General features: G+C 41.6%; 1 protein-coding gene across 2 annotated transcripts in view; it reads right to left on the reverse strand.

Moving 5' to 3' along the window:
• Window positions 1-13,311, reverse strand: part of DOCK2 (dedicator of cytokinesis 2) — a 2,042,522-nt gene that overhangs the window by 944,370 nt on the left and 1,084,841 nt on the right. The window lies entirely within an intron of this gene.

Below are 13,311 nucleotides of genomic sequence, written 5' to 3' on the forward strand. Positions count from 1 at the left end.
AAGGGGGTTCTTAAATTCAAGACTTGTCTCGCTACTTTTTTTTCAAGGATTTTCATAAAAGAAGCGTCTGTTCTGCTGCTGGGTTTGGATGAACAGCAACTTTCCTTGGATTTGTAAAGCTTTCTTTGTCTGTGGTGGGTTTTTTTTCTGGTGGTTTTTTCTTCAAATGATTTGTTGGGAAGCTTTGTACCTCCTCTGAATCACTTTCCCCCTAAGGAAGGCCTCCGACCACCCGCCGGGGTGTGAGCTACAGGAACCAGCAGCAGCGAAGGGGCCCTCCTCTCCAGGAGCAGAGATGGGCCACCTCACCCATTAGAGAGGGCAGCACCACTTCTCAAGAAAGGGGATTCCTGATCCGCGAAGCATGGGCTGCTCGGCCCGCTCTCCTTTGTACTTGGTATGAGACCAGCCCTGTTAAACTACAACCCGGAATCTAACAACATGGATGTAACCATCTCGGAGCTCATTGGCTCCTTTCTGGAGTGCCCCCTGGTCACGTGGGTAGGTATTGTGTGTGTCTGTGAGTGTGGTGGGGCACCGAAGTTCTCAGGCTGTGGGGGAGGGGCAGGGCAGCTGTAGTGAGCCAGTTCCTGCTGCACCTTGTTCCATGTGAGTTGTGTCAAGAGAAAGTGGTCGTTAACCTTGAAAGAATAAATAGTGCTGTCTTCTTGTCTGTGAAGTTCTTGGGAGTAATTGTGTGTGTACATTTTTAACATTTCTTGGCTATCCCGGTTCTTGGTGCATTTTTCTCCAGTGTATGAACCCCATACACAAGTGCACAGGCTCACCCAGCAGTAGGACTGGAGTTGTCTGTTTTGCGCATCCTTAATGTTACTTTAGTTTTATTGTTGTGACAGAGAAGGTTCTGCGCCCAAAATATTGTTAGTGAAATGAGTAGTTTTCGCATTTACTGTTGGGCTGTTGAAGTCATCGGGCTTAATCACCGGAGAGCGGGTGGTAAGAAGTGTCATTGACCTGGTTAAATAAAAAACACACCATTTAAAGTTATGACGTGCTCTCAAGAAAGAGTATTAGTGCCAAAAAAGCTATACAGAGATGTGTTGAACATGTCACTAACCCAATAATTCATATCCACGCAGGAAACGTAGGTGGGAGGTGTTTCCAACACAAAACTCCTTCAGTGGATTGCCTTCAGCGGATTGTTGTTGTTGTTGATATAATAGACGTCACACACATTGTGATGTGCACGACTTACCCTGCACCCATTCCGTTGTACCAACGCTACAGCCACGCAGGCCAGGCAGACACAGCAGGCATGCACGGGTCTCTCAAACACAGCAAGGCACGTTCTGAAGCCCAGGCAATGAACACGTGTCCCTCGAGCGCCTGGAAGAGTGCCCTTGGGAGGGACAGCTGTGAGGCGAGGAGGCACTTGGCTGTGGGTGGGCAACTTAAATAAATACCAACAGGAGTATTTGTGAAGCAGGTGCAGTTATCTGTGAAGCCACGCCCCCTGTGCCCGGTGTGTGAGAGGGTGGGCATTACAAGCCTGGAGTTAAAATACACGTCAGTTTGATTGTTACCATGTGTAAAAATGACAAACTGTGCCACTTTATGCCACCTAATTTGCATTTTGTTCCAACATCTTTTAGTCAACCATGCTGAATACTTTGGTCCTCCTCTGTCGCATAGTTCCAGTGACCCTATCTCTATATTTCCTTGTCCTGATATGTCTGGCCTGCATGCCTTTTAGTCAGTTGTTTAATATGAGGTGTGAGTTAATTTGTAAAAAATATTATCCTACCGTGAATTTTTTTTTTCTGGTTTACTCATCCACGTGCAGTGGTAATTGAAGTAAGACAACACATATGTATTTGAATGTTACTTATTAAAGCACCCAAATGTTCAGTATTCATAATCAATTGATAAAATATTAGGACTGTGAAGGAGAGCTCAAAGAGGTCAATCTAACTCCAGTACTCTCTACTATGTGCTACTCACTTTCTACTTCTCTCTACTACTCTATTACTTACTCTCTACTACGCTATACTACTCACTCTCGAATCACTACTATTCTATCTTTACTACTCTCTACTACTCACTCTCTACTACTCTCTCCTACTCTCTCTACTACTCCCTACTCTGTACTACTCACGCTCTACTTCTCTATACTACTCTCTACTACTCACTCTCCAGTGCTGGTTATCGTTAGCAGTTCAAGCAGTGATGCCCCTTTTGGGTAAAACATGTAATAATTACTTTCTTTACAGTTTTGTGATTTAAAGGTGCTGGCACCACACCTCCTCACTGCCCCCCCCCTCAGTGCACAATACCTCCTCACTGAACCCTCAACGCACAATACCTCCTCACTGCCCCTGTCAACGCACAATACTTCCTCACTGCCCCTCTCAGCGCAAATGCCTCCTTACTGTCCCTCTCAGTGCACAATGCATTCTCGCATTTGCAAGATGAAGCTATTGGCATTGTAAATAACAATGCCATTTATTTATCTGTTTTCAAAACCAACACATAAATAAAAATGTTGTCATTTACAATGCCAATAGCTCTAACTTTTGCAAAGGCAAGACCGTTGCATTGTAAATGCTTTGTCGCAGGGATTCTGCTCCTACGCCGAACTGTGCATAGAGACTTGAAACCTCAATGAATTAGGGTGTACCAAAACTCACCTTAGTATCCAACATCCCCTACCAGACTAGCAATCAGTGTCTCATTGGTTCTTCCATACCCCCAATGATTAGACAACCCAGAACATGGGCTTAGAACACCTCAGGTAACGTGGAAGACATGAACACTCTTTCGTTATACTATCATACCAGTCCAAAACGAGGAGTAAATAAAGACACGTGCAAGTTTGAAATATTTATTTCTAATGCTGTGTTCTCAAGCGCAGTATCTTAGCTAATACAAGCAAAAATATTATAAGCAACAAGGTTATCAGCATAGTTACTATTCCATAAAATACAAAGGGAGAAAGCATGTTAAAATGTAAAACGGAGGAATGCTAAATTGCACCTCAGTCTTACCCTCCCTTGCTAGTATATTATATTATATCTGCAGAAGGTCTCTTTGGGTTTACAAGGGCGGCCCCATACCTCTGGTCCTAGTAGAAAGGGATCACATCATTTTCTACGCCAGTACTCTGCATGCGAATGTTCTCCAAACTGTGTGTGCATGCTCTGCGCAGTGCATTATTAAACAAGCCAAAATCAGAGGTGGCCACAGCTGCATATGTGTTATGTCTAGGATGTGCGCTGATCAGACTGAACAACAACCACTGTGCTGAAATAACCTTGATCTTTGGACTGGGTAAGAGTGGTCTGCTTAATTCAGACACTCTGTTCATCACCACCCCCTTTTCTGAATCGAAATAACCTTGGAAGGCCTCGGCACTCACTGTTCAGACATAGCTTACCAAGCAGGGCTGATACTATAGGAAAACATATTATTCTCATGTGAAGTAAAATATTCTGCTAGACTCTAAACATTTATAATATTGTGTGCCGTGTGCAGAAGCAGCAGAGAGGAAAAATGGCGTTTAAACTTCTAATAAGCTCATGCTAACTTAACACAGTGTAAAGGCAAAGCCCATCTCCATGACAGCTTGTTCTCATGGAAACCTGGCTCAATGAGGAGTCAAGACCGGACATCATTCAAACTCTCCCCCTGATGATTATACAGTTTGGAGAGACAGAGGGGACAGAAAAGGTGGAGGGTTTGCAATCATACTGAAGTCCTCCCTTACTTGTACTCTGCATACCCTCTCACTGTCCCATTGTGAAATACTTCCATTCTCTATTTCTCTGTCTCACACCTCTACATTCTCAAGAGCCTTAATGTATCACCCCTCTGGCCCTGCAGGCCATTTCTTTCAGTGGCTACAGGAGGTCCTTGCCTGTTTGGCATCAAAGACGCCAAATTTCCAGTTCTGAGAGACCTACATTTACATTTTAATGAGACCAATGACATGTTGGCAACCAGTTTCTTGTCCGACCTTGCTGCTATCCCACTGGATCAGAAAGTACAGGGTGCCACATATGCAAAGGGTCATATATGAGACCCCATTTTACCACCTACTCTTACTTTCAGGTCTCGGATCCGATATCTATCCTATGGTCAGACCATTTTCTGATCCCAATGGTTCTTGTGATCCCTGGCAATATCTCTCCTGAACAATTGCCCAGGAAGAAAGCTGTTAGTCACAATTAAATTGTGGAATATAGACAGGTATGCTTAATATCACCATTCCGTCTCTTGACTCCGATCAACAAGTAGCTAACATGAAGATTACAGAATGGCTGCACTATTCTTTTGATCTAACTATTCCAAAAAAGAGGCTTACTCAGAAAAAGACAAAGAAGTCAGCCCCTTGGTATGCCCCCCAGCTTAGAGTCCTGAAAAAACATTGCAAAATTGCAGAAAGGGAATGGCAGCAAGATTATGGGGACCTTAAAAAACGAAATACCAGGATACAGTCAGGGCATATCACACAGATCAGATATCAGACTGGCATAGGTCACCTATTACAAAGTTAGAATTCATGAAGCTGCCAACCCCCCTAAGGAAATGTCTAAAATCATCAAAATGCTGTTTAAGGGCAATCCCAAGGTACCTCCCTCTGAACTTTCTAATGACAAATGCAATGCTTGGCTACCTATTGTATTACTAAAATATGGAATATCTACCTCTCTTTTCAAAGGAGGGAGGGACGCACTAAGCCCATTCTCCCTATTTTTACTAAAGTGTCAAACTTACCTTTCCTAACCAAATTATCTCCTTCTACCTGCATATTTTTACTGCCCTTTTTACCAAAATTAAATCAGGATCCCCCTCTCTACCCCACACCACTGAGAATTTTTGATCTTGGAGCTGAGACTATTTACCCCACTTTGCTTGAGATGGTCAACCTGTCCTTGGAAAAGCGTTTTAAGCCTCAACCATGGAAGTGCGCCATGGTAAATGTCATCCTTAACAAGCCCAATCTTGACCCTTCCTGTCCAGGGAATGGTCGTCCTATCTCTTTGCTTCCAGGCAGAAGTAAGGTGGCAGAGAAATATGTAAATAACCTTCTTTCTGAATTTTTTTAGACCAACCCATTCCAGCACCACACTCAAACCGCTTTTCAACCAAAGCACAATACTTAAACTTCTCAGCCAGAGGTGGTAGATGGTGTGATAAAGAGACTGGATCAAAGGGCCACCGTTGCAATTATTATTCTTGATTTTAGCGCAGCCTTTGACACTGTGAATTATCTCACACTCCTAGATAGGATTTGTAAGGCCAGTGTCACAGGTAAAGTCCTGAACTGGATTAATTTCTTCTTGAAGCATAAATCCTTTCAGGATTTTGATAAGGCCTGCTCTTCTGCCTTCTTTCCAGTCACATGTGGAGTTCCGCAATAGTCCGTTCTTAATCCTACATTGTTTAATGTATATTTACAACCCTTGGCGAACATCATTTTTGCCCTTAGCGATCTCTGTTGTCTCTTAGGTGGATGATAGCTGGTTGACTCACTTGCCCCAGACATGGATCCCTCAGGGTCCACTGTAGAACCTTGTCTGAAGCAGGTTGGCAACTTGATGAACATCACTGCCTGAAGTTGAATGGAGCTAAGCCAGAACTCATGATCCTCAGGAGTAATTCCCATCACCAAAGGGCCCTTAAATGGCTTGCCTGCTTCGGCCCTCCTCCTGCTCCTAGACCACCCAGAAAATGTCTGGGGGTATGGCCAGAGAAAGGTTTCGCAGTGCAAACCCTGGCCACTAAATTGTCCGTTATCTGTTTTGGAAACATGCGTATGTTACGCAAGATTCTGCTCCTACCCACTCAGTCCCCAAGGTGGTTGGCAGGCCAGGCTTTGATTCTTTCATGGCTGACTACAGTATCTCCCTCTACCTAAGTGCCCACAAGCAGTTATTTGAAATTTTCAAGATACACAAAATGCAGCCGCATGACTGCTGTCAGGGATACCTAGGCATGAATCTGTCAGGCAGGGTTTGATTTATCTCCACTGGCTGACAGTTGCCCAAATGATTGAATTTTAATCCTTGTGCAGGGTGCATAGAGCCTTTCACATACACCCATTGCCTGCCTATAGGTTACCCCCTACACCTCTAAAAGGCTACTTTGATTCACCAACTCATACCTAGCCTCCGTTCCCACTATCAGGAGAGGGAGAAGTGGAGGACGGTCATTTGGCTTTAACGCGGCCAAACTTTGGAAAGCTTTTTTCCCGGCTATTCAATCCATGAACGAGCTGAATTTTTTCAAATCCATCAAAACATGGCTTTCCAGGAATTGATCTTTCAGGTTGCACATTTGGCCCTAGTGCAGTGGTTTTCTTTCTTCATCAGCGCTGGGATACCCCCTGGTTGCCATCCGCTTTATAAATCACATAGCATAGCACAATTAATTTTTTTCTGTCCGTTTTCCATCATTTAGGGTGAACCTACCCTTGACGAGTAAATTTGTGTGGAGTACCAGGGTGACCACAAGAGTAATGTAAATAGTTATAAATGTATGCCTTTGTGCATCAAATGTAAGCTTCTTGAAACAGGTCCAATATACAGCAATGCAGTAAAGTAGAATTGTTTGTCTTTGAATAGTCATTAGTAGCAAGACTTCCAGATGTCTGGAACCTGTACTAAAGGTAGGAACCATAACAGGACTTTTTATGTCTTGGTCTACAACAATGATGAACACTTAGGGGCTAATTATGATGTCGGGCAGACTCCCAACACGTCTCGGTCCTGTGACCAACCGCTGGCCCGCGGTTCTGACCGCCTAATAAGGATGCGACCGGACACTGTTCGGTCACATTCTTACATTTCCCTATGGGAGCAAGCATTACAGCCATAAAACAGCCTTAATACATGCTCCCTTACAAGCATTTTTCCCATTCCTCTTGTGTATTTGAGGGAAAACAAGAACCAGTTACATAATTTTCAGCTTTAAGTAACGTGAGCATGCAGAAAGGGTAACGTGGCTACTCCTACCAAAGAGTCAGGAGTTTTCAAGTTTTTAACTTGTGCAGTGCTTAAAGCAGGCCTAGTGTAACTTTGGCTTAGAAGCAGCATAATCCTACATCATTCAATATCATATGAATTAATGAAAATACATTTATTTGGGCGATAGAGCTTTATTAAGACAAACATCTGACTTCTGAAAATACTACTTACTTACTGCCTTCCTCAATGAAGTCTCAAACCTGTTTACGTGCTACTGCTGCTGCCTTCACACAAAGCTCCAGTAGTTAGATTTTATAGCAACTTTCTCAGCCCAGAGTTGAGGTGTGAACATTTCAAATCGCTCACCATAAGTGCTCACATAAACAATGATTTCTCCAATCAAGACATAAGGTCATCATTTAAAAAAGCAGGACACAAAGAACAGACAGATCAGTCCTACCTCATGTTTAATAAGCACTTAACTGAGTTAGAGAGACACCTATTGTAGGTAAGCCTACACAAAAGGCACTGGCTTCTGTGACAGCAACATTATTGGCTGCTACTGTGGAAGTTTCTCTGGTCTGAGAAAAAGGGGGAGTCGAAGAAAAGCTCAAAGGAACATGATCAGCTGCGAATTCCGCCCTGGCAAAAAACAGACTGTCCAGTTGTCCACTTAGAACTGAGTTTTGACTGTGGTCCTGGAGAAAGTATGGAACAGTATTGTTTCACTTGAACCCAGCCGTGGTCCGTGCAGGTAGCAACAGTGGGTAGCAGGGCCAAGTAAGGGCGGATTTCGAGGAACGATGCAGAGGGAAAATTAATTATTGATTCAATTTTACCTCGGCATCGTCCCTCGAAATACCCACTTACTCGGCGCAGCCGCCCACCGCTGTTACCTGCACAGACCGCGGCTGCTTGAACCTGTGGCCTAGAACATTTGACAAGTTTTTCCGAAGTTGGGGCATAGTGACATTTTGATTTCAGCAACTCAAAGGACAAGGTGCCAACCAAACCCAAGGCAAATGGATCACAGAAAGCATTATATTTCAAGTCAGCCCTGCTAGGAAATCTATGTGAAAAGTTAGGGGCTATCGAGGGACAGCACTAAGGAGATATCTAGCTTCATGGAGTCCTACTCAGCTGCAGTTTCCAGCCCTGCACAATCAAGGCATTTCCACCTCCAAAAATTATTTCAACATGTGAAGGCAAAATTGTTGGCAGGGATGAACCACTACCAGACATTCAGTCCATCACTGGTCAACTATAAAAGTGTGCCTAAGTATCAGCTCTCTATGGAACCTAATAAGGGTGAGTTAGCAGCGTCTGTACGACCTCAGTTCATCTCTGATCTACCTAAGAGGTTGCCTAAGAATAGGTCACCAGTGCCCCATTGGAAAATATTGATTTCTATTAATATTTTTTGAACTTTTTTTAATAATTCTGATCCACTGGTCCAATATTTCTCATTTTACAATGTTTTTAATACATGTTATCGTTGTATTAGTAATTGGCTTGGGAATTATAACATATGTATTTCTTATCTTTAATAGTTTTAGTACTGTAGTGCACACACCAGATTCATAATCTATAAGGAAGTTCGATTTGTAACTTCCATGCTACCACGAGTGAACTCAGGTTTCCTCATAGAAATTAATGCCTATGTCTGCTGTATTTGGGTTGGAGCTTTACCACTGCTAACATAATGCAGCCCCTCTCCACCATAGTTTCTCAATCTTGCTTCCTGAAGGACATAAAAACCTTTTTTTGAAAACATTATTTTACAGAAAATATTCTGCATTCTTTTTGTGACAAATCCTCTCACTTTTCTACTTGAAAAGCAACATGAAAAAGAAATACATCAAGCAAAGTTTTCTCACAATTAAAGAAACTTAATTTAAGGTTCCCCAGAAGCGAGATTAATCATCAAAGCAATTCTCTAAATTCCATAAAATGTGTTTGAGACTAACACATGCTGGTTGTCAAATTGAATGTGATAGCGTGTCTTTAATTGCATTCTAGATAAGGTGATTAATCAGTACATACACCATGAAAATGTTTCAATGTGAAAACACATTTGCAAGATGGAAGGTCTGCTAAAAGTGATTCTAACGTGTCGATGGTGACTTTAGACTGAAAATAGGATGCTCTATATCTAGCACTGACATATTCTCATCATGGTTAGATTTGTGAACGTTCTTTATTGTCCATTGGTCTCTAATCTGTCAATAATTATGCGAAATGGAATAAAAAATTTCAGATTGTTAAAAAATAAAGAATGTGTGTGTTTGTGATTTTACTCATATGAGATCTATCGCTGTGCAAAAAGATATTCATGCAATATCAGTACCTAGAAGAGGTAAATCACTGAAAATATTGTAAATGACTTTCTAATGGAAAAATGTACTTTATACATACACCTGAATGCGGAGTTCAAAACAACTGCGGTTTGCATCCTCAAACCTGAAACATTACACAGTACACACTTGATCGTCCCACAATTATTCTACATCAGAGCTTGTCAAAGTTTCTTCTTCAAGTACAGATAATGTGTGTCCCATGGGTTACTAATATCAAGTATGTATTTGCTGTGCTTTAAATATTTATGTCTGCATGACATTTTCTAACTGTATCTTCAGATGTTTTATGGAACCAAGAATTCTATTTCCCAAATTATATCACTGTCATTTGTGCATACTGCAAATATTGCATCAGTACACCAATAATCTATTTGTTACTATATTGTACACTTTTTGGGTTGCAAACTCACTATTGGTTCCTGTTTTGCTCTATTCCTTTGGTGATTGCTAGGCTTCTACGTTTGACTTTTTAGTTCCCGCCGGTTTGTTCTCTTTAGGTAATAGGTCACTTACTCTTTACATTCACAGTAATTTTCTCTTATTTCTCCATTTCTACTTTTGTTCTCTGCATGCACATACAGAGTGATCATAACTACATTTTGCTCTATCTTTGTTTATTAAAAAAACATTTTCATCTTAAAAATCTGTTTAATTTCTATTTGTCTTCCTCTAACATTTTGCCTCTCTGAAATAATGTATTAATTCTCTGATAATGTTTCTAGAGGATTTAAATATCAATGTATATTTATTTGTCTAATTTCCTTCAATTTTGTACTAAACTCCTTTCTTTCTTCGTTCTTTTTCTGTCACTAAAAGAATTACTGTATAGTGTGTTTAGTTATTGGATGTTGGCCCTGAGGGAAACAACCTTTACAACGCAGTCATCACATCGCACTACATTTACAACGCAGTCATTACATCAAAACAACCTTTACAGCGCATGTCCCTACAACGCAGCCATTACATTGCATGTCACTACAACGCATGACAGTACAACGCATGTCACTACAATGCAGGCATTACATCGCATATCATTACAATGCATACCATTACAATGCATAGTACCCCAACACTATCTAACACTTACCCTACTGTTGCACCCCCTGGAGTTAGAACAGTAATTTGTACCCCTACACTATCCAATACTTACCCTACTGTTGCACCCCCTGGAGTTAGAATAGTATTTTTTACCCCTACATGATCCACACTTACCTTAAATGCAATGTAATGGTATGTGTTGTAAATGTATAATGCGATGTAATGGAATGAGTTGTAAATTTAGTTTTAAAAAATTTGTTGGAATGGCATGCAATGTAAATGTATGCCTTGTAAGGGATGTTGTTGTGTACAAACTGAGTTGTAAAGGCATGCGTTGTAAATGAATGCGTTGTAACGTCATGCATTGAAGCGGCGTGTGTCGTGTAACACTTGTTAGCCCGTGGTGTTCATTTCACTTTGAAAAATAAAAAAAAATTGAATCTTCCGATTACCTGATTGTGGATGCTCATTGAAACATCAAGAGACCTCAAAACACAGTTATCTTCTTGTATACTAATGCGTGATTTGAGGGCTTTACCCCACAACTACCTTTGAAGAGGACAATGGACATGTAGTTGCTCTACTTTCTGCACATCAAAATCGGGACCCACACTATGAACCAGAGCCCAAAGGCCAACCTTCAAAACCTGCCTTACTTGCGCTTAATCAAATAGTACTCTTGGCAATGTCCAAGTATTACTGCAAAGGCAAAAGTTATAGACTGAACGGAAAGGAGGGAGAGAGGTAACCTCGAACAAGGAATAGAAAGATTCATAGTAAATAGCAGCAATGTTAGGTTATCAGAGCATTACCATCTATGTAGAACTTTAGCTGGTCACCAACAGACCTAGGACCTACTCCCACACCCCCATCACCCATGCCAAGAACCTCAGGATCACTATTGACTGCAAACGTAACATGACCGCCTAAGTCAACACTGTCAGTGCCTCATGCTTTCACACACTGAAGACAATGTGGAAGGATTTCAAGTGACCAGCAATCGACCCCCAGAAAACTGGACTATGGGAGCACCCATAAATCCCAGGTTCAACAAGCAACTCATCAGAAGGCTGCAGACTATTTGGAAACTGGTGACCAGCTCACAATCATACTCCCATGCCATAAACATATATCTTCTCACCCCAAGGAGCTACCCATACACAAAGGAGCACAATTCAGTCTCCTCATCCACACCTTCAATGCACTATATACCTCCGACCCAGTAGGTTTTTTTGCTGCTCAGAAAAGTAAGGCACCACACAGTGAGCCGTCATATCAACAGATGAAAAACAATTTCACTGTCCACCAACAACAAAGCTTTTATAATACACAGAACAGTAAGAAAAACCATAGGTTATAGATATGACCAGACCAATACCAGAGGCAGTAACTACAGCTACTTATTTGGGAGTTAAATTAAATGCTAAGATAGAGAAGATCTTTAAATTAAACTATGAGCCTGCTCCAGTCTTATTTGTATATTGCGGTTCTGGAATATGCTTCCAATAGGCATTTTAGGTCGATGAACTGTTATAAAAATGAATATTCTTTCTTAATGTTAGTATCTTTTCCGGGCCATACCATTTAAGGTTTTTTAAGATATTAGAAAGTGCTTTAATTAGTTTTACTTGGGGGTATGGGCGGGTGAGGCATTCTATAAATTTACTAAAATGATCGCTCTGCGGGGATGGGGGCGGCTTCAATTACTGGATTTTAAGCTTAATTTTTGGGCAGCTTTTCCTGGCTGCGCATTTTGCTTCCTCCAGCAGAACGTGACTCATCTGTATTTGGCTACTATTTGGCATTGGGTTCCAAGACAATGTTTTTTTTCTACAGGATATTGGAATCTCATTGTTACAAGCAGGTAAGATTCAAGTTTGTTAGTGACATGGCAACTATCTGGCGAGAAATATGGGCCAAATATTCTATAAGGTTAATAAAAGGGAACACACCACTCTGGGATAACCTGGCTTTTCCTGGGGGGTTTCATGATGAAGCATGTAAAGTATGGCACAGATCTGGCGCACTGACAGTTGGTTAACTATTTGAAGTGAATGCTTTGTGTACTTTTTCTGAGTTAAAAACTAAGTTTCAACTATCTCAATGTCGTTTCCAGTTGGGGGGATACTTTTACACTGAAGGCAAGGTGATAATTGATTTAGAAGTCTCAATGATTTTATCACACATCCTTAAACCTAGTCTGAAATCACTGATTAGCACTACATACCAAGGGTTTTGTGAGCATAGGAGTGATGACACTTTCGCATGACAGCTAAATGGAGTAAAGTGCTCTTTCAGGAGGTGTTACCATTAGAAATATAGAAACGGTTGAGGGTGCTGTGCATTAAGTTTGGTTAAAACTGCAGCAATTTAAGACTGTTTGCATGTTATACTGCACGCCAGACATACTCATGAGGTGGGGTGCAAACCTTTACCCAGACAAAACTATCTGCCTAAGTGTAGATGTCAAGCAGCAGAGATTCTTCATATGTTATACACATGCCCCGCCCTGAACAACATCCGTGCGGCGCATTTTCACGCTGTGCGCTGACTTTTTGAAAAACCAGCGGTTCATGACGAGCTCAGCTCGTCATGAGCGTACGAGAGGTGTACCACATGACGAGCTGAGCTCGTCATGAGCGTCAAAGGGGTTAAGGTATACTGGGAAGATGTGTGTGAATTAGCTATGGCAAGTTTAGGATATGAACTCCAATTTTAACTCCTATGGAAATAATGTTGGGATAGAGAATGGAGTTTCACATTGGGCTTAGACGGCTGCTGTCTTAATTTATACAATCTGCAGGACCCTGTATTGCCAGATCTTGGGTCGCAGTAGTGCCCCCATGAGCTAACAAGTGGTGGGCAACCATCCGGCAAATACATGTTTCAGAACAGGCTCTGGCCAGAGTAAGGAATACTCGGTACCTTACATGGCTTGAAGGAATCTAGGCGAGGTTTAATGGGGATTTGTAGGCTGATGTTTATTAAAG

Source organism: Lissotriton helveticus, chromosome 7, assembly GCF_964261635.1.
Source record: "Lissotriton helveticus chromosome 7, aLisHel1.1, whole genome shotgun sequence".
NCBI lineage: Eukaryota > Metazoa > Chordata > Amphibia > Caudata > Salamandridae > Lissotriton > Lissotriton helveticus.